The sequence below is a fragment of the Haemaphysalis longicornis genome, unplaced genomic scaffold, assembly GCF_048455015.1.
Source record: "Haemaphysalis longicornis isolate Haplotype H1 unplaced genomic scaffold, Haemaphysalis longicornis Haplotype H1 scaffold_14, whole genome shotgun sequence".
Classification (NCBI taxonomy): Eukaryota; Metazoa; Arthropoda; class Arachnida; order Ixodida; family Ixodidae; genus Haemaphysalis; species Haemaphysalis longicornis.
Genome location: NW_027526245.1, coordinates 47,455,301 through 47,483,279, shown reverse-complemented (window position 1 = coordinate 47,483,279; position 27,979 = coordinate 47,455,301).

Genomic DNA, 27,979 nt, shown 5'->3' with positions numbered 1-27,979 from the left:
TACGTTGATGTGAAGAAACAGACGGTTTCAAGAGAGTCTGTAGCTAAAAGTCGTAAGATAGAAGGCTTTTCATTGACCAATCAATTTCACGCCAGGGAAAACCGGATTTGGAAGAAGCTAGAAGATAGATTTTATTGTGGCCAAAATATATGTCAGAAACCCAGGGAAGCAAGAAGAGTGACTGGTCTCGTACAAGACTGCGCCATCTGAAACTCCCTTGCCAGGTCTTTTGGAAATACCGGAGAAAGGAAGACGTGCGGAATAAATGGGCTTCCAAAGGCACGACAACTTTTCTTATTTCTCTGCTGTTTTTTCTTCTGGATGAATCTGTGATAATTAGTGCTCGAGACTTTGACCTTTCTGTTTCAGTAGTTAGAAACGACTGAGAAACAAGTGTGTTCACAGTGCTTTTTTTTTATTTTCACTTTGAAAGTGGTCGTGGCTATTCCCCAGCTACTTTTGTTGAGTGGTAGAATTGTTATGGGACTGTGCCATGAAAATATCGCCAATCCCCAGTGGAAACTGTGTGCGGTAAAACGAAGCCAATTCAGCAGCACTATCAATTGAGCAGCATGCCATTTGAGCAGTATCATCAGGAGGCTGACGAAGGCAGAAGAGGAGGAAGGTGATCGGGAACAGGGCGGCCCAGCGGACTCGATGTTATTGAGCAAGTCATTTGCTTGTGCGGCCTGTCGACAGGATAGCCAGAACCACGGTGTGTTGCGGCTGCCGACCGTACGATGAAGCACAACGTCCGCATCCGCCACAACGGGCTGAGGTATCACTGTGCTACAGCTCTCAGCATCCGCGGCTTCATCTGACAACACAGATGCGTAAATATAGCCTCCGCAACCATAGCGAGACTTCTTGAATTGTATGACTGCACCCATTCCACTGTTATCGGTTGCCGCACAGGCCATAATTTGATTTGCCCGAATGATTTCTACGACGACCCAAACATTTCAACCGTTTTACGTATACCTTTGTGTTGCACCATTCTAAGTCATTATTGTTTTGGATAATATCTATCCAATCATAATTCCGCAACCCCGTCTGTCGTCTAGTCTTTGACCTGTGCTCTGAGTACGTTGTCTTGAGTCTCTGAAACCTCATAACATAAAGCTCTTATTCCGGTATTTTGACATCGTTCGAGAACTAATTCGCTGCATCACAACTTCACCATGTGGATGCGTTGCACGCAGAATGAGCGGGTGTTGATTGGCGCGTTTCACTAAGTTACCCAAGCACTGGCAAAAGGAAAATTGTTGCCACTTCCACGGTGTCATCAGAGCTGTGAGAGTGTTCTTCGTTTCGTTATCGTCCTGGTCGTACAGAGCCAGTACCAATGTCGGTGGTTGTGTCTTGCTCAATAGCTGGTATCTTGTTCTGTAGTGTAAGATTATGTCTTGGTCTCCACGTGCACCTTTTGTTGTGCTAAAACTTTTACCTATGCGGTTCCTCGTCTTTGTGATTCATGTAAGGCGAGGTTTCCTGCTGTGATAGCTCGCAACTGGAAGAAACTCATGTTACTACTGCCGGGCCGCAGGCACGCTTGACCACAGCGAGCACTGTCTCTTTAAGATGATCGCTGAATCGTGTCAGTTAGAAAGAGTCTGTCACATCCCGCACTCCCGCACGCGGCAAATTGTTGCGGCCATCAAAAATATTTCTGCAAACCTAAGCCTTTGCGCTTATGTTTGTATTGTGAAACTGACCCTTTTGAGCGGTGTGTTCACCATCGTGCAGATTTGGTGCCGCGTTCACGCACCATCATGCACATTTCCTGGTTTCAGAAAGGCTGGAAGGACGCAGACTCTCCGGTCACTGCAACCTTCTGCTGTTTGGTGGCAAAAGCTTGTCTGATTTAAGAACGCTCGGAAAAGTTCAGCTTTGAGGATACCTCCAACTAACATATACTCGACTACCATAGTGGTGGCTCTACTTTTTATTTGCTGTCATTTATCCACGCTTTTTGCCGCCTAAAGAGGCGGGAGCCGCAACGACGTCCTTGACTCCGGCAGGCATGACTTCGCGTCCTTCAGACATGCCTTTTGTTGCGTTGTTCAACGTTACCTTGTTGCAGGCTCCCAATTTCATTCATCACCATGTTTAGAATTTGCGTATGTAGAAGTGGGGAACGCAATTGTTATTTAAATTTAACACGGTCCTAGAGATGGTTGCGATCAGATTGCTCAGCTTGTCGGCTTCGGAGGTGTTTTAGTGTTCTCTGTCAGATTAGAAGCGGTCGCTTGTATTTCATGTCGCCGTTAACAGAACCCGGTATTCCGCCCTTGCTGCAGAGGAGTTAAACTACTCGAACGGGGTTGGGGACTAATGCTATAATTTCTCGAGATTGTGGAGGTTGTGGAGTCAGCAAAGAGGTTAACTCCGTATTTACATCGTTTTATCGGGGGAGTAACGGGGCGTACGGAACTGCCTTCCTTCCGCACCGGCAGGAACTGGTTGACACAATGGAGGGTTGATGGCCCATTCTGTACAGGTAACCGCGTTCCTGCCGAGCGGCGGCGTTTTATAGGCTTCAAATACGCCTATGACGGCAATGATTGATAGGGGGTAGGGGGTAGGGGGTAGAGGTACGTGTGTTACAAATGTCTTGCCTACATTCAATTTAAAAAAAGCATTTAAACTCAGTGTTCTTTGAAACAGCCACTGAGTATGCATCTCCGTTTCGAACGCTGGTACGAGACGAAGCTTATAAAAAAAGAGTGTCACACTACAGACGAGTGATTATCAATACCAAGCCCCGAAGCGAAAACAGGAGAAGTGCTCCCTGGCCAAAAGGCGTAAAACAGATGCATGTCCTCACAAAAGCGTAACCAACAACTTTGAGCCTACAAAAACACTCTATATAGCAAATGTCGCGCGCGCTTACCGACTACGTGCAGCAAGGTATACAGGAATGTCACAGTTCGGCCATATTCTAACGACCCCTCCCCCCAAACTCCTGTTTGGCAGTTTCAGATGCTTCTGACAAGGCAAGGCCTCCCCTACTGCCGTAGTGTTTGGAGAGAGCAGAGGTGGTTTTGAGGCTTCTTATTACCCTTGACGGGGCACTTCTTTCACTTGCCCGTGGTTGCCAACACTAGTACCTCGTGGGCCATAAACTTTGACTGTAATAATTTATTTAATGCATGTATAGGTGCTACTCGTTGAAAAGTTTAGCGGTCAATTTCTTTGCCTGGCGACATTGGAAACGGCCACAGACATGGCCGGTGCGCAAAGCAAACTGCGCTGCTTGGGCTACTGCGCCCGCACGCCGAAGAAAAAAAAAACCCCGGCGTGCGTCATCTGCTCTGTTCCAATCCGATTCTAAACGGCGGCGTCAACAAAGATGTTATTAATCGCACTCACATTGAACTCGTGGGAATACTTCGCGTTCGGAGATGTAGAGCTTGTAACATGAAACAGTCATGTGTTTCAAAGTCGTGCTTAGCATGGACAAGTACCGCCATCCCGCGGAGCCCGACGTAACGAGTGACGGCGCACCACGGCCAGGCTAGAGCGGCGGCGCGCGCTGTGTTGATACGGCCTTCGCAGCGGCGGCGGCGGTGGCGAGAACAATGCAGCCCTGTCTCAACGTAAAGTTCCGCCACGAACGCACGCACGCCGCTGCTCTAGCTCGGCCGGTGGAGCACTCACACGATTGCATGGAGGAGAATAGGGGTGCCTGATTTGCGGGCCGTGCGCACAACATCGCCTAGCAGCAGACGCTCGGCCACAGATATGGCGGAACACACTTGGTTGCCTGCAAGCATTCCGCGCCATTGAATACCGGCTATAGCCTATTATTCGCGCTATAAGGTTAGGGTTTTAATCGCTAACAGGGGAGTTCAGGCCAATTTGTCGGATGTGAATAAAGAAGAAATCGTGGTTTCCCCAGCCTGTGCCGTACGTTGACTTTTAGACGGGCAGACATCGCTGGTCAAGATGATTCAAAGCTATTAGGGGGGATCCCTGGTTAGCATAACATGGTCAATACTAATAACATACAACTGCCGCACCGAGCAGTGTTCGAGGAGCGCTTCTGCTTAAAGGTCGGACACGAGTGGACGGAAACTTGTGTCTGCCCTCAGACAGCCAACAGTATCGAACAATTCGGGCGATCTATGCGGTATGTGCAGCAGCTTTTAAAGCAAGTTTACCAGCCCCAATATGCTCTATCCGAAAAACTTTCATTTATTACTATTTTATTAGGTAGCTTAACCTGAGAAACTTGTTCAGCGGTGCGTCTCCGGCTTAAATGGGGTGAAATCTTTCAATGAAAAGCAGCACGCCTTTGCAACACAATATCTTGAAAATGTTTAACTCCATTTCTGATCATCGCAACATCTAGATCACTAAACACGTTTTATGACTCTCCATTGAGCAGAATATTCTTGCTGAATAAGGATACAAATAAAAAATAACGTCTGTCAATTAAACAAGGCATGGTCTGGTTGGCTTAAGCAGCTTTGGCAGATAGTAGGAATAGTCGCTCGTTTATGAAAGTCGGCGTGCATGTATAAAGACTACACCAGCACTGCGGACACTCTCAAGTATTTCGCTCGAAGCTAAAAGACATCGTTGCGGGTGGACTTGTTCCGGGATGCACAAAATATTTTGTATGAAAAGCTTGCTTAAACCAGTGGGTGAAGGACATCAACATCTTATGGATCTTTTGGAAAGGTTGTTTGGTTAGCATTAGTTTAGAGACAAAAGCGGTGTTATACAATATATTCACTCCCTTGAGGTTCCTGTCTTGTAATATTAGCAGTTAGGGGACATTGTTTGACTATTTTTGCTGGAGGTGGATCATTCTCGCCCACTACTACATTACCTGAGAGGCTTGTTAAAGCGCGGAATAAATATGGTCGTGCTACTCATCTAAAACGCTTTTCGATAGGTAGGTCACATGACTAGCCGAAGACGGCACCACGTGGAAACTGTAGCGACTGAGAAGGGACGCGGTTGGGCAACCTAAAAATAGTCGTTTCGCCATTTTTAGCTGGCGTAGAAGGACATGTTATGCAGGTTGACTTGCCTTGGTGTATATTGGAACCATATACGCATGCTCAGCTTTCCGGCAAAAGCAACACGTATGTACTAAATTATCATTAAAATGAATTGCATTCTTAACAAAACCAGCGAATAAATTATCTTTCAGTTTGGTTCTTGTACTGCCATTCATTCGGTACACGTAAATGCATTTGAAACTAAGGCCCCAAAAGGCAAACTTCTATCTCTAAGCGCTACAGAGTGTGAATGACACTCAAAGAACTTTTTCCTTGCTCATGCATAAAATCTAGCACTTACTACACGAAGTTACTGTTTACACCGTCAAGCGACATATATCGTAGCTCATCGCGTGCTTTACGTAATTCACTGGTCCTAAAAACTTTCATTTTCTGTGCACTCTATATTCATGATTATTTGATTCCCACACTATTGCTCGGACAATAAAAGATGGGCACTACGTTTTGTACGCACTCCTATGACAGCATTGTTAAGCGCACCACGAGAATTTCCTCCAACAATGTGCGAGCCTTCTGCGTCATCCAGCACTAATAGTACAACGTCAGCTACTATGAATTACACATAGTAACAATGTTTAACCATCTGTCATAACGTTTCAACCAAAACAGTACTAAGCAGTGTTTTTTGGCTTATGCGGAAGATATTGCCTAATCCTGTGATAAGCCCAAATATCGGCACAAGCCTCCTTGCAGTACGAAATATTTCAGTTCACGAATACACTTCTCTCCACACCCCCGTAGTACACAGTATACACAGTACTCCAGGTATGAGTTGTTGGGGGAGCGTTTTATTTTAGTTGGCGCCGAACAAGCTAAGGCCTCGCAATGTTTTGAGATAATTTTGCCGCCAATTCATTAAAAGGACTACCAACGAAATTTTAGCAATGCAACAAATGATAGCGCCATAGGCAACCCATATCAGAAACGCAGTACAGTAGCATACCAATTTTTTGGACCTCGAGGAGAACAAAACTAGACCAAATAAAGACCACTCCGAAATATCTGCGAGTTCCGAAAACGGACCATACTTTATTTAATTACGACTCAAGGATTCGCGAAGAGTTTCTGGCGTTAAATTCCTCCTTCGCGTGTAAACGTCAGCATGCATCTTTGAAAGTGTCACATTTACTTCGCAAACGTTGGGAAACAATGCCATAGCGTTAGCAATCTCTTGTGTTGAGGGTTGCGTCCTACGAGGGGTGTCTTTCTCAGAGTCACAGTCGCTTTGCGGCCGCTGGGTCACTAGTGCACGATATCGTTGTCCGGTAGTCAGGCGCACAAAAAAAGTGGTGTTTAAAATAAACTTCTCACGTATGACCCGTTTCAGGTATTCGAGACTGCTTCCACCGCTCACTAATTGCAAAATTACGGCGTCCAAGATCAAAGTAGGTCACCCCAGTGGCAGTCAAGCCAGCCCCCATCCAATCGAAGTGTGGCCAGGTTTGCTTAGGTTGCAAAATGGCGTCGTCCTAGAATCGCACCGTGGCTGTGTCGCAAAACGTTTTGTCCGAAAATTGAAATGTCTGGATTTGTTTTTGAAGATATCTGTTTTGCGTATACATTACTCCTGTGGGAGAACTGGCGGTTCCTTGGAAAGCCGGATAATAAAGAAATTCCTAAGTTTTCGAGAATAACAAATGGTCGGCTACTGCACACGAATGTGGACACATCGAGAATGTTGCCCACGTACCCTAGAACGTTGATAAACGCCTACGTTTTAAGGATGGCCCAGCACTCATTTTCGCTCAACTCTATGTTTAGAGCGGTATTTGGATGCATCACCCTGCCTGCGAAAGCAGTGCGACGTTAACGGTGATAACGCCCCGGTAGAAACTGAGGTAGTACCATCAGATTGAAGACGCCCCGACAGCAACCGATGTGGAGGTGGTCCCAGAAGGTAGTGGGAACTTGGGATCTGATTCCCGGCAATACAAGCAAGTCTGGGCTTGCTAACCTAATTGTACCTGCATTAGAAAATGTTTGTCTTATTTCTCGTCTGTGCTAAGATGATGTTCAGCCAAACGTGAGAAAATGAAGTGGTCCAGTAAAGTCGTAGATATGGAGGAGCGTAAGAAAGCCGGCACGCTACTTCAAAGTAGGTAGAATGCATTTTTGAGGATGCAATACCAAATACCAATTGCAAATGTTACCGACAGAGGAAGAATAAATAAAGAAAAGTGATTTGCAACATACGCATCGTTTTTTGGCGGAGAGGGAGGTGACACAATCATGTACTATCTCCAGACTGAAAAACCACCCGGTCGAGCTCTTTCTTTTGTTTTCGCTGAGACAGACGCGGCAAATAAACCAAGCCCGTCCTTTTCGACGCGTTTTGCTCATGTTTTTTTTTTCTTTTTTCTGATATTGGTGAGAAGATCACACTCCCCGCTTTATACTCCCACTAGGTATGGTAAAACGCTGGAAGGTCGCTCATATTTTTACGGTAGGTTTCTTAAACCCAATGCAAGTTTGTTTAAACTTTGACTCTAAGAGCATTCACCATTCTTGTGGCGTAACATGTCTCGTTATGCCACTTACAATATCCCCCGAAAGCAGTGCTAAAAATTACAATGTATAATAAAGAAAATCAGTGTCTCTCTTTATTACTCAATTTTTTTCCACCCTACGTACTTACAGCATCGTAGCATGGAATCCGAATCTGAGTCGAAGATACCATCATATTGTTCCTACAAAACAAAATAGGCATATCGAGAGAGATTACAATATATTCTGGTTCAAAAATGTTTTGTACTTGTACTTTCACACATGAGATCACAAACAAACAGCACTCCTCAAAAATGATGGTCATCTTATACTCACTAAGGAAAAATTTTTCCAAATTGTCACGAATAATACTTCCCAGTTGGCAAGCTCGAACATGCATTAGATGGTTATATTGTATAATCTCTCTATCGCTTTTATCAGAGCCTCTTACTTAACATTTATTTTCAAGTTTTGGCCTACACTACATATTTACGTGGGGTCCAATAGCAACTGTCAATGTTTGAAAGAGACAATTTCCCAACATATTTTTAACTTGTTGCTCAGTGCAATACCTACTTATCAACAACTTAAAACGTCATACTTTTCAGGATTTTTTATATTACGATCTGACTGTAAAATTGCTAGAGTATAAAATTGTGATTGTTTTTTTTTCGAGCAAGCATAAAATTGGCATTTTATGTACATCTTAAAGATGGCTCACGCTATAACACAGAATAGCCTAAAAAGAGCCAAAATAGCGAACCAACAGTTTCAACAGCAAACCATAAAATCACGTTGCCCAATTTGGTTATATATAGAGCAACCTGGCATCTCTGGCTCTATAAGCTTTCATCGCTGAATATAGGGGCTCCACTGAAATCTCTCCAGCGGCCCATTTCAAAACAAGCTGCGGGGGGCTCAGGCCTGCTTTCGAGTGTCGCCGGTGACTTCGCTACATGTTCACGACTGTTTTTTACGGTTTGTATGCGTTTGAAATACACATTTATTTGGAGCAGTCACTCTGTTCGCAAGTGTGGTGTATTTGTGATAGTTTAAATGCTTCTGACGCCACCTTAATATGACCAAATCACGTGTATTAGTGTACCCTGTGTGCCACAGGCCGACGTTGCCAAACACTGCTCTGAAATTTACAGTCTGTCCATGAGCAGCGTTTCCTCAGATTGTCGGGCTACGGCTATACACTACGATGTAAATCGGTTTTGTGGGCTTACATAATCTAGCGGAGCACTCGCAACTTACAGAATGCCAGTTATGGTTTACCTCAGATATTGATCACTACACTAGACAAATTATTGTGGCATAAATTTCACGAACATTCTACGAAAGAAGTGCTATAGATAATTCAAAATTATAGTCCGGAATGAGCATACAACAAAAATAACCTTACAGGATCACTGAAAAAAAAATTCGTTATGTTTTTTGATTGATTGATTGATTGATTGATTGATTGATTGATTGATTGATTGATTGATTGATTGATTGATTGATTGATTGATTGATTGATTGATTGAATTATTGCAGTGTTTAACGCGCCGACGAGACACGCCATACGGAAGGGCTCATGAATAATTTTCACCACCTGGAGATCTTTAACTTCCACCGAAATCTCGTACAAAGGGCCCTTTTTGCTTGTCGCCTCCATCAGAAATTTGCCGCTACGGCTGTGGCCACGTCCTCGTGCTCAGGAGCACCACGCCTTAGCCACTGGGCCGCGACACGGGTATCTTGTTTTTTTTTATTGCGATAAGTAGGTCATAACCTATTTATCGCGTGTAGATACCTCATTTGCTTCAGCGAGCGACGATTGTTCAATTAAAGACGTTTTTAATGCGGCCAGTCGGAGTTTTGGTTTCAGCGGGTACGCGAAAGGCTGGATTTGGTATACACAAAGCTGCCGACGTGACTCTCGGATGGATATCATAAAGGAGAGCTGCGGCAGCACTGTCAATTCCGCTTCGGCGGCAGTTTCTGCTAATGCCCCTCCGTACTGGTCTCATAAACCCCTTTATTAGGTAGCAATTGTGGACATGACGCAGGCGCCATGAGTTCAAGTTGCTGCCGCGGCTAGAGGACGACGCGCGACGATCGAGACAGTTGGTGAGGGGACGTGTGCTGGAAGCAGCCGGCAGGTCTCCTTCTTATTAGGCGCCTGCCTACAGATGTTAGGCTTACTCTGCAGGGGATATTCTGTTGCCGCTCTCGTAAGCGATGCGGATGAGAATTTATATTGCGATTCCTTCTTGCATCATTCACTTATTTCTCGTATGTGTGCCTTGTTTGGGACTTTCGTCCCATTTCGCGAACCGGTAACCAGCTATCGCTCGAGCTACCTGCGCCGGCCTGCCCCACTTCGCTGGTGTCGCCGCCGCCTGCGCAGTGACCGTGCGGCTCGATTAGGGCGCTTTTCATGTCCCACGGCCGTTTTCGCGTCCAGTGTCGTAAAAAGCAATAATAATAAAGTGCGTGATATCGCTGTAGAACTTTAGTCGCAGCCAGCTGCCGGGTGAGTTAACAAAATCTTGGCGCCTCCGCCGCCCACGATCTGATCGTTCCTTGCTCGAGAGTAAAACACCGGCGTCGATCAGAGCAGTGAGCCGGCGAGAAACGCCGGCAGTTCGGAAGCGGCCAACACAAACTCGTGACGTGTTTAAATGCTATTTATTTACTCCACATCCAGGGAATGTCGATTGCGCGAGGTCCTGCACTGGCTGCTCGGTGGCGTTTGCAACAATGTAAAATTGATTTTTAATGTGGTTTAGGCTGTTTTTCCACTGATATTTTAAAGATGATGTATGGGTGTTCACACCAATCTATATCTGAAGTTATCTTGCCTTCAAACTTTTGTGTCAGTACTCCTAGAGCAGTACACGGACGAGCCTATAGAGTAATCCACGTCCGCGACAAAATTTGTCTTCAAAACATCCCCATATGACAGAGGGAGCTTGCTGAATATAGAACGAAACGAAATAAAGGGACCTTGTGACATACCATACTCTTCCAATGACACCTTCTATCATTTGTGAACTGCCTACCCTCTATACATCAAAAATGCTTCTGTCGAGTGATGAGCTATTCCTTGAGGGCGATAAACAAAAGGAGAGTCAACGCGCGGGTTGTGTGTGTGACTGCTAAAACATTCATTCCTTAATTTCACTCCTCATTACCATCCTCATTAACTCATTAGGTTAAGCGTCTCCCTCCCTTTTGCCAGTCCCCACGTCTTGCGATATAGAAGTGCATTTCGCATCTAGTTTGTCAGGTGAGCCCCATAAGACAAACGACTCAAGCTTTTCCCAAGTTGAGCAGGGTTTTTAATAAGAAGCAGTACACGTCTAAGCCAGAGTTTTTGTTCTGGTGGAGCCGATTTATTCGGCGCCGATCCCGGCTTCCCTTCCGCTACCTCCTTCCGCACTATTACAACTGCTATTCCTCTCCCCACCACCGATGCCTCTTTTACAAGTTGGAATATCCGCTGATAACAGCGGTAGCAGCTTTACCAGGTGGTTGCGGAGAGCACGCAGAAGCACGAATGGGCGTAAAAATGACCGAAAAGAGCTGGCGGTGTAGCCGCCGCAAGCTCCGAGTTGTGTGTTCTGAAGAGCCACTCACCCAGTTGAAACGCCGGCGTGAGCCCATATTTCTTGTTCAACTTGAAAGGCTTTCCGAGCGATATTTTCCAAGGGGTATAACACGCCTAAGTATGCGCCCGTCAGCGGTTGCCTGTTTATGCGTTCAAGGATTGTGAGGACAGCTGACTACCTGCGGGCACAGCTGTGCTCTATGCCGCTACCGATAATGGCCGTCCTGCCAGTTCCAAATCTAAACGTGGAACTGGCATGGTTGAATGCGTCCTATCATCTGTACTCCGTAATCGAGCGGTTTTGGTCGGTGTTGCGGTGTTACAGAGACAGTCAGATGCCTACGACGAGGGAGGAAAACAGACAGTCACATGTTTGTACCCTAGATAAAAAATCAATATCTTCCAGCTTTAACTCCCTTTGGGACGGACGAATGTCGTTCGCTTGGAGGTAGAGTGGGAATCAAAGAAGCTTCGACCCAAACACAAGCCCAAAAAGGCACGAGAACGTGAGGGGTTGCGTCCTTCAGTTCCTGCTTCTCGAGTACCTTCAAGTAGCTCCCGGATGAACTGCAACCTTCTCGCTTGGAATGCTCATGCGGGAAATATTACTTGTTCACCTTAAAGCGCGTTTAGAGCGGCATTGTGTACTCTTTTTTGTCACATTACGCCCACGCACATAACTAGTTCCAGGCATGCACGGGTCAGAAAGGGAGGGGGGGCATATACGCGAAGCTATAGGTTTCATGTTATTACTGTGACATGTCCGTTGTGCCGGCGGGAGTTTAAAATGTGGACGTCAAACAGCTGAGTGCGACGTGTCCGCTGTCCTCTCAGTGGTCGAGCGGATTGGGTTGTGTGTTACAGAAACAGTAGATGCCTACTACGCGGTAGAGAAACACACAGATTGTGTCCGCGAGACTGAACACCGGGTCCTTCCAAAATTCATCAGCTGCGGGGAAGTTTGATCAATCTAAAATTGCGAACAAACGCGTTTAGTTTTGTGCACTCCGTAAACTGCGTCCAGCTTCGCAGGTCATCCTTATTCAAAGATTAGGAGAGCACTATTTCTTTTATTCCCATAGGTGCGGTTTTGTTGTTTCTGGACACGAAAAATATTTATTTTACAGGCATCGTATTACTTTTCTTGGTTCTTGCTATGAGCCGCGAGTGGGCGCACATTAATATAATGACGCGCAGCCTGGCATATACTTAAAATTTTCGCGTGGCTTATACTCCCATAGCAAACAGTTCTGTGAGGTACTAAATTCACATGCCCGAATCATATTTTTCTACGACGTACATATTCGAAAAAAACGCATCTGTTTCCGCACTGCAAAACAAAACACACCCCTCACTAGGCTAGGATTAGGTCTAAACGAAGCGACAATAAAACGTGCTTGTGCTGACGTAATCGGAGGTTCCAGTTGTGATATTCTGCTGCCGTTGCCGACGCCCGAAAGAGCTGCCAAGAAGTCCGCAGAACCACATTTCGTGATAGCTCTTGTTGGCGTACCAGCCCTTTACCAAGCAGCAGCTGTTTTTTGAAGGCGTCTAAACATACTGTATGCGCACAGACGTCACCGCAACAACTTATCGGGGCGCGGAAAGGCTAGAAGAAGCTAACGAGAATCCAAACTCTGCATGGGGCTCTATCAGACACGCCGCACTCATGCCATCAATGCCGGGAAAAAGCGGCGGAAGGCGGCGCTGCGATCGCGAAGCCCTGCGCGTACATAACGGGCTCGGCAGCACCGCAAACCTCATGCAGTCTAACAAAAGAAATTTGTTACTCGAACAGCTTGTGTTGCTTTGCGGATCTTGTCAAGATCAAGCCCCAGACATGCGCTTTGTTGGATCTGCTGCTCACGCGGCTGATACCGTTATTAGAACTTAAGTTCAGTAAGGCTTGTTGTTGGGCTGGTGGTATCGGTAGTTGAACATATGGAAAAAACTTCTTTGTAACACAAAGGACAAACGTAGAGCGAAAGAAACCCAGACAAAACGAGTGAGGCGCTACTAACAACTGAAGTTTATTCAACAAAGAAGAAGAAAATATATAGATGATCCACCACTTATGCCAACACTGTGCGCATGCGTCAAATTGTTTGGTTTATTTATACCGGAGATACTCCTTTTCTCCCTCTAGCAACGTAATCGAAGGGGAGCTAACACACTCTCCTTCTATTCCCGACGGCATGCAAAATTCGTCCCAAATTTCTCTGGTGTTTTTATCATTTGATTTGAACAGGCCCTCAGTATCATTAAATGACGGAGTGCATTTGACTGCCGGAGCGCTTTTACAGTCGAATGATACTGAGGTCCTGTTAAAATGCAATAATAAAACAACCAGAGAACTTTGGGAGGCATCTTGCATGACATCGGGAATGAAAGGAGGGTGCGTTAGCTCCCCTTCCATTACCTTGCTAGAGAGAGAAAAGGAGTATCTCCGGTACAAACAAACAACGAAATTTGACACATGCGCACAGTGTCGTCATAAGTGGTGGATTATCTATATATTTCCTTCTTCGTTGTTGAATAAACTTCAGTTGTTAGTAGCGCCTCACTCGTTCTGTCTGGTTTTCTTTCGCTCTACGTTGGTCCCTTGTGTTACAAAAAAGCGCTTTTCCAACCATGTACAACAACCGTTATTAGAACGCTTTATTGACACAGCCTGGAATCCGGACGCCATGGAATGATGACTGCTGCAGGGTGACTGCCTATAAAGTCGGCAACGTGGCACGGCAACACCATAACCGCCATGCTATCTAAACGAGGAACTCGGTTCCTTGATCGGGTCAGGTTCTATTCTAAATATGGTTACAGAAATGATGATCATCTTGTTTCCGTGCTTGCGGGCCCAATTGTGTTCTTTCCGGTGTTGGGCGTCCATGTACCTCTTGCTGTCGGGAAATATGGAACTTAATCCTGCACCGGACGTTAGGAAAATGTTGACTAAGATTTCGGATGGCAAAAAAGCATTTTTAAATGAGCTAAACGATCCTGGAAAGCGGATATGGCAAGCTGAACAGACTCCTCAAATTGTTAAACATCAAGCAAATGCCAAAGCGAAGTTAATAAAAACATTTGAAGAACAAAACCAGACTGTTGTGAAGCAACAAGAAATTTGCGTAAGTAAGAACATATATCACAAGTCGCCGAAGCAATCTGAAGGTCTTTACAATTACACCATGACGAATATTTTAGTACCGTCGTGTCCGAGAAGGTGTGGGCCAGCGAGTGACACCGGATGTTCGGCAAAAGTGGTGGTTTTCAAAAATTTATCGCATTTTATTTATCGCCGCCGACGTGGCGGGATTAACCCGAACGCACTAGACAAAGTCTACCCCTAACTGCGGGCGTCTTGCCGGAGGGGATGAACAGAGCCTCATATACCACGACAGCACTGGCGGAGCTCGTGACCTAGATATTCCTACATATCGAGGGACAAGATAACACGCCCAAAGAGTTCCCCAAGTTCAGCGGATGGCTTAGCGCAGGCGGGAACAGCTAGACATAGCGACGGCGAGGAGAGCAAGGTGAGCTGGCTGACCTTCCTGGAATTCAGCATTCGGCGCTTGACAACAAGAAGGACAGGGGCAAGAGCGTGAGGACAGAGGTTATTCGGGCCGTCTGCATGCCGAGTATGCCCGCACAATCAAGATTGTGGTGTGACTTCGCGGAGGGTTAGACAAAGCAAACAGTCACCTGGCGCGTGTTGCGGAGGCCATCACGGCGGCTGCGGGCATTACCGAAAAAGCGGAAAGGGGCGAAGACCGTATGAGCCTTAATTTTTTCTGAAACATCGTGGTGATCACCACGCCAAGCATTGCGCCGGCGGAGAAGTACGTACCAGTAGGAGATATATAATTTCTGTTAAAGAATCATGAAGTCAACGCATAAGACACGACCACACATGGCACCGTCAAGGAAGTAATTAGGGGAGTCGTTGTAGATGATTCCGAGAGCAAACTCAACAAACTGATTGGGACCAATTACAATACGAGTGCAATAGGGCCCAAGCGCATTAGTACTTGGACAACCGTTATTGTCGCTTTCGAGGGCGAGAACGTTCTGTCATTTGTCCGGTACGGTTTTACGTTTTATCTGCGTAGCCTGCACATGAAGCAAATTGGGGTATGTTGGTGCTGTGGCACAGTTGGACACCGCGGCGACGTACGCCTGACTCCAAGCGCGAAGGTTTGCCTGGCCTGTGGGGTCAGTAACTAAGGGGAAGACCATACGTGTGTACCCAAGGGCAAGTTGTATGGCGAGGGTCACCCAACGGATGATGGAACATGTAAATCAAGACACAACATTCTGTACGTGGTAAGAAAAAGACGTTGGGAACAAAGAAACGTTGAAGAACAACAAATACAGCAGCGGCAGCGGAAGTCTTCACCGGGCTCCTTCCCACGGCTTGGAAGCGCATGGAGCGTGGTGACACATGACGTGAGCCGCGGATCGCATGCATCGCTGGATGAGGCACAACACCTGTGGTCAATGTCACGCGGTATCTCAGGCGAGCCTATTCCCGGAAACAATGGCGGCGGCCAGCGGCGCCCACAGCAGCTCCGCGCGGACGTCAGCTGAGCAGCCGCAGCACAGGGCAACGGCGAAAGCAGCGAACGGATACAAGAACAGCAATGACCAGGGTTACGAGCCACTACGAAGGCCCAACGCGAAACTAAGAACAAAAAAAGAAAAAGAAAGAGCAGCCAACAAGATACGAGCAAAGCGGCTGAAAGAGGCGGAAAGAAGACTGGGGTTTCAACAGTCACAACGGCAAGGGCAGCAGCAATGTCATCAAGTGCATGCAAGGTCAGGGGATACACTGGTGGAGGTTCCGGCGCAGCAGAAGCAGGGAAAACAGCAGATACAGGGACAGCAGCCTCAAGAAAAGTGTTGCGGCATCGCACCAGCTGCCGATGGATGTCACCAGGGAGGAAGAGGAAGAAGAGGATGCATTGGAGGTGCCCACAAAAAGCCACGCAAATCGACAAACGTCAGCCTCGAAGCCCAACTCGAGAAACTAACGACCATGGTCGGTAACCTAACGATGGTAATGAAACAGAACACAGGGGCAACAGAGCAAAGGTTCGACAGACTTGACTAAACGATTAATACAATGGCGGGTTTGATACAGAACTTGAGCGCGAGGTTCCAGCGCGTTCAGCAAATGCTAAAGCCGATAGTAAGAAGCCCGGTGTTTTCGGCGCAGTTCGTCAACCACCCTATAATCAAGAACAAGTACAGCAATCAGCAGAGCAGCAACCATGTCAAGACATTCTCATCGGATATTAAAATCAGGGGCGGCGACCACGTCCCGCATGATCTGGCAATGGAGTTACCGAAGCTTTAACAAGAGAGCGTTGCTCCAGCAGCATGTGCGGAGAGCAGCGAAGTAGCTAAACACCACCATGTTGCAAGAGTTTGGTGGTAAGAAGCCCGACCTTGCCGAGCACAGGGCCGACGATGATACGTCCGGTAGGCGAGGGGTGTGTACCATGGTAAGGAAGTGCTTACCGCCATTGAACATGAACTAAACAAGTTCAAGAAGACCAAGTGCGAGCAAGAAGTGTCGAGATGGCGCGGCGTAAGGGCTGCAAGCGCGCCGTGTTCAGGGCGAACGTACACCCATACATAAACCCCGGGGAACGTAAACCCGAACGACCACAGTCAAACGTTCAATACCCTGATGGGAGCGGCGACCAACCAAGCCAAGAAAAAGACACTATTGGTGGCGGGTGACTTGGAAGCCTCGCATCAAGCATAGGGTTACAAGTATGATACGGCCGAAGTCAAAGACCTCATGTACGACGCAACCAAGCAGGGCTCCACTCTGATCCCTAACCCCAAGCAACCCACGCGGACCAGCGGCTCCTCAACTCAATGGGACACCATGCTGGACCTGACCTTTGTCAAGACCGGGAGAGAGGTGACGTGGTGTAAAACCAGGCAGAACCCTGGGAGCGACCACTACATTTTGGAGATAGAGCTGGTAGGCGGCGGTCGCCGCAAGATCGACCAAGAGCGACTGGGACATTTTTCGCAGCCAAAGCCGAGACAACCCGGTGGCGGTAAGATATTTTTAATATGGAAGAGTGGACGTCGGGCATCAAACATGAGGCCAAGCGAGCTACAAAGTCGATGGAGACTCACCATGACATCCAGAGCGTCGACAGGAAGCTGGCGCACTTGATCGAGTCAAAGAAATCTATCAAGGAGTGGTGAAAAACGCAGAAGTGGAGCACGAAACTGCGGAAGAAGGTGAGTGAACTGAACCGAGCGATTGCGAGGCGCAGCCTGTTGATCTGGATAGAGGAATGGGACTCGTTGTACAGCCACGTCGATGGTAGCTTGCATAAGACGAGACGATGACCTAGTTGTCCTAGCAGAATCGCATGGCTCGGGTCATGGACGATGCTGAAAGAGACTCGGCAGGGAGGAGATTTTTAAGAAGCTGAGTGCTCAGTATCTTCCTCAAACGCGGGCCGAGCAACACCCAGAGTACGCGAGGCTCTCGAACTAGAAACTATATCCCTACATCAACCCGTGCTATGTCAAGACCACTCTGCGGGAGCTGAACACGAAGTCGGCGTTGGTACAAGAGGGGGTTTCGAACAAGGCCCCGCGAAATTTAGATGACCCGGCGATCGAGGCGCTTGCGAGATACTACAATGTGTGTTGGCGGAGTGGCAGGCTACCGATCCACTGGAAGAAGGCGAAGATGGTATGGATCCCGAAACAGGGCAGGGCACCAGGCATCAAGTACTTGCGGCCCGCCTCGGAGACTTCGTGCTGGTGAAGGTCCTCGAGCACATGTTTGTGAACCGCTGGAAAGATTTCCTAGCAAAACAGGGGCTGTCTCCTCACTCGATGATCTGGTTTGGGAGCGGCCTGAGCACCCAAACGCGATGTTAAAACTGAAACAAGAGATCATCATAGACGAAACGAGAGACAGCAGGGTGATCCTAAAATTGGACCGGCAAAGCGCATATGATCGGGTCAAGCACTCGGCTATCCTGGCGCAGGTGACTAAGGTCAACATAGGTAAGAGAAGGTATGACTGCGTTAAGGACGTCCTGTTGAGGCGAACGATCGAGCTCAACACAGGGCAGGTCTAGCTAACAGATCTAGATATCGGCAGCATGGGCACGCCCCAGAGGTCGGTTATCTCACCGCTGCTGTTTAACGTCGTCTTGTTGCGGGTCTTAGAAGCGGTGGTGGGTGTCAAGGGCGTCCGGCCTACCATTTATGCTGACAATATTACGCTATGGACGAATGGTACCACGGATGCCCGTATTGAGAGGAGGCTCTAGAGAGTAGTCTCAGCTATCGAGGAGCGTCTTCACGGGAGGGTCTGCAGTGCTCCAAGCAGAAACTCAGAGCTCTTGGTGTACTCGCCTTGCACGGCCGGGTGACTTCTGTTGCCTCCGAGAGAGTGCGATCGCCTGGTTCTGATCACTAAGACCGGTCAGAGAATTTCCGCAGTTCCCGAGATCCGAATGCTGGGCATGCTGATCAGCGGCAGCATGGATACTCTGATGAAGAAGTTGGCGATCAAAACCGCAAGTACCCTGCGGGTGATCCAGCGTGTGTCGTCCAAGCAGGCGGGCATGCATGAGGAAGGGCTCGCGTGGGTGGTTCAATCCTTCGCTGTCAGTCACATAGGGTACATGGCGGCTTACCACAAGTGGTCGCAGACGGACAAGAACAAGATTGATACCATCATCAGAAGGTTGTACAAGCGAGCGTTGGGATTGAAGGAGCCAACGAACACCGAGCGGCTGATGCATTTGGGCGTTCACAACACTCTGGACGAGTTCATCATGGCGCAGCTGGCGGCAGAGCGAGAGAGACTGGCGGGGACGAAGACGGGTCGGGCCATACTCGAGACCTTAGGGTACGGCTATGAGGCCACGGGGAGGCTGCTTCACGAGCTCAGCGATAAAGTTCGAAAAACCGTGCGGGTGAGTCCCATCCCTACGAACGCCTATCGAGAGCAGAACTGTGAGCGGAGGCGAGCCATGACCAAGTATCGCATTTAGCAGTACAGCGGTCACCCGAGAACCAAATACGTGAATGCAGCACACTACGGAAAAGGCAGATAAACAGCAGTTACCTCCAATACGAGAACGGCGGAAGTGTCCAAGCCAGCAAGTATGCGTTGTCTTAATGCAACCGAAGCAGAGGAGATCGCCATCGCCCTAGCAATACCTGAGCTAAGGTATAACACCATCCTAAGCGATTCGCTAGGAGCACTCCGAAACCTGGCGAGTGGCCGGATAATAGAACGAGTGCTTGCGCAGGAACAAAGAAGAGTGGAAGTCAGGTGGATCCGGGCGTACGCAGGTGAATGCTCTGCGAATAAACCCAACCACAGCGAGTCGTCCCAACGAGGCTGCGCACAGGGAGGTGCGCGCTATTACACACGGGGCTCCCAATGTGGAGAGTCGTCCCAAGTTTGAATGGTTGTCCATGACAAAGAACAGAGTGAGAGAGAGACAGAGAATAGTCTTGAATGATACTGGTTAGGTTAAAAATTTCACCATCTTCCCGTCGAAAACCCTGAGTAGTATCATGATGCTCCGAATCTAAAATGAAATGGATGAAAAGATGATGATAATGACTATGATGAAGATGACGCACTCATTAATACAGTCCTGTTTAGAGAGTCTGATCAGGCCCTGTGCTTCGCAGGAAAGAAAAAGTTTTTGCTGCTCGAGATGCTCGTTTAATTTCGACCAAGGGCCTAGCACGTCAATGAGAGTTAGCATTCTAGAAAGCGGAAGATCCAAGGACAATAAAAGGACGTTCTAGCTGCTCTATACCGAGTACACTCCATAATACGTGGTTAAAGTACTCGCGCACGCCACAGAGAGTGCAATAGGATGAAGCGGCCTGTTTCATCTTGAATCGGAAATAACTTCTGTAAGCAACACCGCAAGATGGGCTAGTAGAAAAACTGGATATCGAAAAACGTCCAAGCGCACAAAAAACGGGGACAAAGAGGAGGGACACACACACGCGCTTACTCACAGCTACCGATGTTACTGAAAAAACACAAATTCATACATGAACACAGAACAGATTAAACAAACATTGTGCCGATTAGAGCGTGTTCCTTGCCCTGAAGAGTAATGGGCGATTTGCTTATACACTTGTCATTATGTTCCTTGATAAAGTATGCTTCTACCAATTTCCTAACAGTTTGATCACAATGCCTGTAGAGCACCTCTAAGTCACCAAACAACGGGTGACACACTTTTTGCAATGAGCAGGTAAATTTGCACTTGTTAAATTTTTCACAGTTGACGCGTGCTCATTCAAACGAATGTTTCAACAGCATCCAGTTTGGCACACATACACAGACTTGCATCATAACGGGATTCTGTAAACAACGCCAATCGCACAACGAACAAAAGGATGCGTATGGCTGACGCCACACTCCTTCCTCTATTTCCTATGCCGGTCATTGTTAACAATGCGGCAGAGACTGCCCACTTGTTTTTGCCGAGAACAACACCCTTACGCCGTATTAGGACCCCACGTTTTTCAAACCACGCACCATTTTATGCACGTACGGGACTACAGCACATTTTTTTTTCACGCCGGTTTTTCTCCTCCTCTGAACATTTGCACTTTATCTGGCGCACAAGGCCAGCACACACTGCCGACAGTACAGACGGAGGGAAACCCGCCCCCTTAAGGCGAGTGATCGGCTCCGACAAACTCTCTCCCACCAAATGCTCACACGACTTCTTAACAGCCGACCCAAGGCATGACATAGCTATTCCTCTTTTCACAATCTTTGAATGGCCAGATGAGTAGTTCAGCAACGGCTTCTCCGAACGTGGGTGGTAACGCCAACACGGGTGCCACATTGAGGCGTCCAGTTTCAAACCCAAAAATTGTATGCAGCCTTCAACTGCTTGCTCAAATGTGAAGCTTAGGCCCAACCGAAACTTGTCAAACACATTCATGATATCGTGTAATTGAAACTTAAGTTCTTCACAGCGCACAAAACCCAAATGATCATCCACATATCTTTAGATACGGCATGCATCATCCTGAAGGCATTCTTTTATGCTAACATCCACTCTCCCAATGAAAATCGGCTCAGTACAGGGGCAATGCAAGAACCGATGCATACGCCTGCCCTTTGAAGGACGACTTGAACTCCGAACATTGCGATCGTCGACCGCAAATACATGGTTAGTAACTTCATTAAGCCACCAACAGTTACACCACTCTCAGCGTGAAATTTCTGCTCGTCATTGTCATTAACAATACAAGCCTTGACACAGCTCAGGAGACCTTGCTGTGGGAGCGAATAATAGAGGTTTTCAACATTGGCCTTTCAACCATCTAACACACCACTCTGCAAGTCGTCGACAATAGCTTCAGAATTTCGCACCTCAAAAGGATCATGTACATGCAGGTGCAGATCCCTCTTTAGAAAGGCCGAGACCACAACCTGCCATGTTCCCCGTTCCGAAACAATGCCGCGCAGAGGTTGGTTAGGCTTGTGCACTTTTATCGGAAAGAACACGTCTAAGCTTAGCCTTTCAGTCTTATGTACCGACTGGGAGCGACTAGCAGTGTAAGGTAAATTTAGCCGCACGCGGTGAAGAACCGCTTTGTCGTGCTTGGAAAGCACGTCAAGCATCCTAAAGCTCCCGTGCGGGTCTATGAATTGAAGTGCCGCGTAATTTTGCGTTTGCGGCGTGACAGCCCACATAGATAGCCGAAATCTCCAGGCAGCCTCGGAAGCAAAGACAGAAGCATCTTTTCTGTAGAACGGTATCGGTATATCGGTATCACTGGCTCATGCAGATAATGCACTAACGATGCCGCAGTGTCCGCCTTGAAGTTCCCAGTTATACCGCAGTGAGCAGGAATCCACTGAAGCTCTACATGATGGTGTGCATTTTGAGCTTGTAAGTGCAATGCATGGATGTCGAAAACAAGCTGGTCTTTCGTGCAGGATTTTAAGCACTGAAGGGCCGCCCGGGAATCCATAAAGATATCCAACTGACGTGCTGGCTGCTCGATGATGTAGGCGAAAGCAGCAACCAGAGCGGCAGGTTCGGTGACCGTGGATGTCGTCCTGTGGCTAAGCATTGCTGTGAAAGCGGTATGAGAGGACGGAAACCACGTTTCTATAGCGGATGAGCGAATTGTCACAGATCCATACGTGCATAGGTTGGTGCAGGCCCTGTATTTTGGGAAGATCAGTTACAAGGCGAAGAAACTTAAGTCATGGTGGCGATATCCTGTTTCTGGGTAATGCCGGGCACTCCAGTTGTAATTTGCAGACGTGGGTTATAGCGAAGGAGATCGCAGGAGGGATCGAGCTACAAGAACGAGATATTGGCAGCGTAGGCACGCCCCAGGTATCGGTTATCTAACCGCTGCTGTTTAACATCGTCATAATCCGGATCGCCGAAGCGGTGGCTGGCGTCAAAGAAATCCGGCATACCATCTATGCTGACGATATTACGCTGTGGACGAGCGGCGGCACGGACGCCACTATTGAGAGGAGGCTGCAGAGAGCAGCCTCGGCTATCAAAGAGGGGCTTGACGGCACGGGCCTGCAGTGCTCGTCATCCAAGTCAGAGCTTCTGGTGTACTCGCCTCGCAAGGCCGGACGACCTCTGTTGCCCCCGAGATAGTGCGATCGCCTAGTTCTGATCACTAAGACCAGTCAGAGAATTCCCCAAGTTCCGGAGATCCGAATGCTGGGCATGCTGATCAGCGGCAACGGCTGCACGGATACTCTGATGAAGAAGTTGGCGATGAAGATAGCAAGTACCCTGCGGCTGATCCAGCGCGTGTCGTCCAAGCAGGCGGGAATGCGTGAGGAAGGGCTCGCGAGGCTGGTTCAATCCTTCGCTGTCAGTCACGTAGGGTACACGGCAGCTTACCACAAGTGGTCGCAGACGGACAAGAGCATCATTGATACCATGATCAGAAGGTTGTACAAGCGAGCGTTGGGGTTGAAGGAGCCAACGAACACCGAGCGGCTGATGCAGTTGGGCGTTCACAACACTCTGGAGGAGCTCATCGAGGCGCACCTGGCGGCACAGCGAGAGAGACTGGCGGGGACCAAGACGGGCTGGGCCATACTGGAGACCTTAGAGTACGGCTATCAGGTCACGGGGAGGCAGCCTCACGAGCTCTGTGATAAAATTTGAGAAAATGTGCGGGTGAGTGCCATCCCGAAGAACATACATCCAGAGCACAACCGGGAGTGGAGGCGAGCCAAGGCCAAGTACCTCATCGAGCAGTACAGCGTTGACCCGAGAACGAGATACGTGGATGCAGCGGGCTATGATGAGGGCAGATACGCAGCGGTTACCATCAATGCGAGAATGGGGGAAGTGTCAACGTCAGCGAGTATGCGTTGTGTTCATGCAACCGAAGCAGAGCAGATCGCCATCGCTCTAGCAAATGCTGAGCCGTGGTGTGACACCGTCCTAAGCGATTGACTAGAAGCCGTTCGAAACCTAGCGAAGGGCAGGATCAGTGACAAGGCAGCCAAAATAATCGAAAGAGTGGTTGCGCAGGAAGAAAGAAGAGTGGAAGTAAGGTGGATCCCTGCACACGCGGGTGAATGCTCTCCGAATACACGCAACCACAAGGAGACGGCCCACAGGGAGGCGCGCGCTGTTACTCACCGCGCTCCCAATGTATAGATCGTCCCGAGTGCGAATGGGCTCTGAGACGAAAGAAAGAGCGAGAGGCTATGAAGAAACCTTCAAGAACATGCGGCTTTCGCGACGGGCGAACCCGCAGCCACATCGGTCGCTGGTTGCGAGGAAGCGGTGTGGCTGAGAAGACTCCAGATAGCATCGGTCACGTCACCGGCAGCGTTACATCGGATGTTTTCGGACGAGTACCCTCAGGCCATGTCCTGTGTGTGTAAGAAGGGACTGACCACGCTGTGGCACTTTATGTGGGAGTGTGCCACCAAACCGGACAGCACCAGTTTCGAATGTATCCATCACAATTTCAAGGAGACATCGAGTGGGCCAGCAAGACAGGTCACGAGTGGGCCATCCAGCAGATCTTCACCGCGCTTGAAAGGCGCAGGATCAGAAAAGGAGCCAGTGCGCAGTAGGGCTGTGAAAGAAGATGGAACGTAACGCCGCGTTGAGGAGGAGCCGTAAATTGGCTCCTACCGACGGCAGGATCTTTGTCAATGAAGTAGTTTCTAATCCAATCTAATGGAATCACACAATACCAAAAAGAATCCACTTGCGACCATAAACAAAACTCATAACTGACGTTCTCCAAGAAAAACAATGTGTGATGTTCACCATGGCAGAAAGCATCCAGGGAGTTGGCAAAAAGAATAATAGTAAACACCGACCAGTGAACTTGAGACGTTTTGGCTGCAGAGAAAAATAAGAACACGCACAAAATTAAAAAAAAATAACTGCAGTAGCATTTCTATCGACGATTACTTGTCCGAAGAAGCGCTGCCAAACCCAATCTGTTCTGGAATTTGAAAAAAACAGGAACGCAGTTACTGTGAAAGACTTCATCTGAGACAGGACAAACTCCGGTAGGAGAAACAGTGGCGTTTTTGTGGCGGATTGAATTAAACAAATAACACGGGAAGCATGCACTCGGGTGCAAGAATTAATTGGCGAAGCTGCGGTAGGTAATCATGTCGGCTACAAAGTGCGGTTGTGTTATCGTTGTCGTGTCATGGTTGACGCCGGCGGCATGTCATTTCAATGACGTTAGGTTAAGCAAAGCCAAAGTGAGTTGTTCGTTTTGATCAATGTTTTCGTGTGCCTCTCAGCAAGGGCTACTTATCGTCTCTGGCGGATCTGCGGTACGAACTACCCCTGACCGAGCCATGTTGAGTTTGCTTCCATATTCAAACTTCCACATTCAAGCCGCCGCTTTTCTACGGTACAGAGTTTATTCGGACGACGACAAGAGGACGGACTAACGAGGGACGTACACTGCGGCGTGTCCTTCTCGTTGCGAGTAAATTTTGGCTAAGAACATCGAACACTAGAGTTTTTTTGGGGGCCAATGTTGGCCAATCTTACTAAGTGGGTATGCTTGGCCTGAAAAACGTGCGCTCGAGGCACGCAGCGACGGCGGGGTTTTTTATGGAAAATATTGGGCAATCTCCGTAAGTGAGAATGCTGAGCTTGACAAATGTGGGCTTGAGGCACGTGTGCCCGAGCATTCTTCTCTCTGTGTATTTTTTTCTCGCGTTTTCTCTTTCTCTCTATCATTAACCTAGACCAAACTCTTTCTTCTGCTCCATTACTTTGCCTCGCTTGTTGATTGCAATGAAAACATAACTCTTCTTGGCCAATCCCCCTAAGTGGGTATGCGCCATTTTTCGTGCCACCACCACCACCACTGGGTATTTTCTTTGCATTTTTAAGTGCGCACAGAATACGAAACGGTTTGCTCAACAGCTCAGCTTTTAAAACAGGCGATCACGAATTCGGTGGAAGTGTACTGTTGCACAATCCGAAGACTGGAAGTAAAGCCATGTGAATCTAACATCTTCTTTCCTTCTACTAATTAGGCTTAAATCCAGGGTCTTCATAAATGAAGTGGGTTATCTATAATACTTGCTGGCAAGTTACGATAGACATGTTGTCACTTTATTGAAACCTGTTTACGTTAGACGGAAATTACACCTTACAGTTACAAAATACTTCGTAGTGCTGGAGGTCTCAAAGAGAGGTCAGAGCCATTATCACAGAAAAAAATGCAGTCCTTTTTCATGCAAGGAATTCGAAATCACGAGAGTACTTGGTTAGAAATAAAGCTTTAAAATGCGTCATGTGTTGTTGGAGCTTTGCAGAGGCCTCGCAGTGCGCAGATGTCCTGTTTAGAAATGATGCAACACCACGTAGAAGGACTCAAAGTCCCAAAGTGTGACTTGATTCTTGCGGGAAACGATACCTTTGGAGGTATTGTCGGTCACAACTTATCAATTCATAAAAAAACGAGTTTCTTGCGAAGGGCTCCTAGATATCGCCTTAAATAATGATTTCAGCAAGGGCGTTTGTGAAAATACGCTCATAGCAGGATTATCGCAGTCAATGCTAGACTTTCTGTTTCTTTATGCTAATTTTTATAATTATAAAGTAACAACATATAAGGAGACGTCTCACCAAAAACTCAGTTTTCTTGTACTTAAAATTGGTTTTCCTTCAGCCCGAACCACAGAAAAGACCATATTTGTTCGCCAGTCCGTCATAGCTAAAGATACAAGCATTATCGATTACTTGACATTTCTGTTTGGCAGTTGAATAGCAAAAAGTGACGTCAATAAGTTGTGGCTGCTGTTTAAATTTATTGTTTCACATTGTGTCTGAAGATTTCGCCACTGCAAAAACAAAACAAACAAAAAGAAGAACCGCTGGGTCACTCAAGAAACATTTCACCTAAAAAGACAGGAAAAAACAAAGAACCATTAAACAATAACTCTGGAATCCCGGCAGTTACGAAACAAACTTAAGGTAGCGAAAGAAAGGGCTACACCCAAAGCTTTTCAACTTTATGGTTGCCTGCTCGCATCGTTTTTGGCGTCACGTATCTCAGGCGCAGAACTACCCACACAAGATTATCATAAATAACACAGTTCTGCATGATGATGGAATGATGGGGCCACATTATAACTTGATTTTTGAAGTCCGTATTTACCCGCGTTCTTGCGGTGATCAGCCCACAGTACAACGCCTGTCCCTAATTTGTAGGGATTGCAAGATATACGCATTACGTAAAAAGGCGTCATTTCCCTCCTATTATATAAAAACGCTAAAAATATTTTGTGCCTGACAAAATATCGAATGCTTTTTTACACTATCTCATTATCATCTTGAATGCATCAGTGGAACAAAACGCATCCCAGTTGACTGGTTAGTGGCAACGCTTTTCCCGGTTTTCAAATTTAGAGCCCACCATCAAGCTAAAAATAATCGTTTTAATTTCTTCCTTTGCGTATGATGTAAACTAAACGTCTTGAGCAGGTCATACTGAAGACAATTTAAAACCACTTGGAAGGCGAAAAACTATTGTACGCCAACCAACATGTATTTACGCAATACCTATCGACAGAGATTCAATTGGTAGAAAAATAACGATTTTGGCAGAGCTTTGAATGACAAAGCATGAATTCATTGTGGTTGTCTTTGTCTATGTTTGAGGTATAAGTTATCAGATTTTGTATTATTCACAGTGCATTACGGGCTACCGTGCCTCTAACGGGCACACGATGGCTCACAATTATAAATAATAGACGTCACATTGGGTGTTCGAATGGGGTCTGTGTTGCGACCAGTCCTATTTCTTGAATATAGAAATGATATTCCGTAGCGTATTAACAAAGGCATCAAAGTTCGACTGTTTGCTGAAGAATGCCTGATTTACAAACAAATAGCAATGAAGATTATTCAAAAATATTTTATCACGTTCTTAAGGCTGTAGAGCACTGGGGCGATATTAAAAAAAAGCAAATAAATAAAGACGAGACGGTTGTATTTTGAGCCATATGTAGGAAGAAAGAACATGTTATTCACTGTACCGGCGCTCTGGGCACCATTACACTTGTCTCAGTAATAGCCTTAAACATTTAGGGTAACTTTATCTAGTGATCTTAGCTCGAAGGAACATCTTAGAAATATTTGTTCCGCAGCTGAAATCAAACTCCGATTGTTGCGCAGGAAGCGTAAGAACACTCCGGAAGACATCTAACTAATGTCTCATGTATGCCTTATCGACAGATGTAAGAATATGGCGATAGCATATTTGTGACTTGCGACAAAAGAATAATAAATATGATTTAAAGATTCCAGCGAAGAGCAGCCCGATTTAT